Genomic DNA, 554 nt, shown 5'->3' with positions numbered 1-554 from the left:
ATATATATATATATATATATATATATATATATATATATATAGTTGCTTCCATATCTTGGCTATTGTAAATAATGCTGCAATGAATAGAGGAGTGCATATATCTTTTCAAATTAGTGTTTTTGTTTTCTTCAGATAAATACCCAGGAAAGGAATTGCTGGATCATATGGTAGTTCTATTTTTAATATTTTGAGAAACCTCCCTACTGTTTTCCATAGTGGCTGCTTTTAATTTCATCGATTTCTGCTCTCATTTTTATGATTTCTTTTCTTCTTCTTACTTTGGATTTAATTCACTCTCCTTTTTCTAGTTTCCTCAGGTGGAAACTTAGATTATTGATTGTAGAAATTTCTTCTTTTCTAATGTATGCAGTCAATGCTATAAAATTTCCTCTAAACACTGCTTTCACTGTATCCCACATATTTTGATAAGTTGTGTTTTAATTTTCATTCAGTTGCAAGTATTTTTTAAATTCTCTTGAGATATCTTCTTTGACTAATATGTTATTTAGAAGTGTGTTGCTTAATCACAGCATATTTTGGAACTTTTCAGTTAT

The sequence above is a fragment of the Lipotes vexillifer genome, unplaced genomic scaffold (assembly GCF_000442215.2).
Source record: "Lipotes vexillifer unplaced genomic scaffold, Lipotes_vexillifer_v1.1 scaffold903, whole genome shotgun sequence".
In the NCBI taxonomy this organism is placed as follows: Eukaryota; Metazoa; Chordata; class Mammalia; order Artiodactyla; family Lipotidae; genus Lipotes; species Lipotes vexillifer.
Note: the sequence above shows the minus strand (reverse complement) of the source record.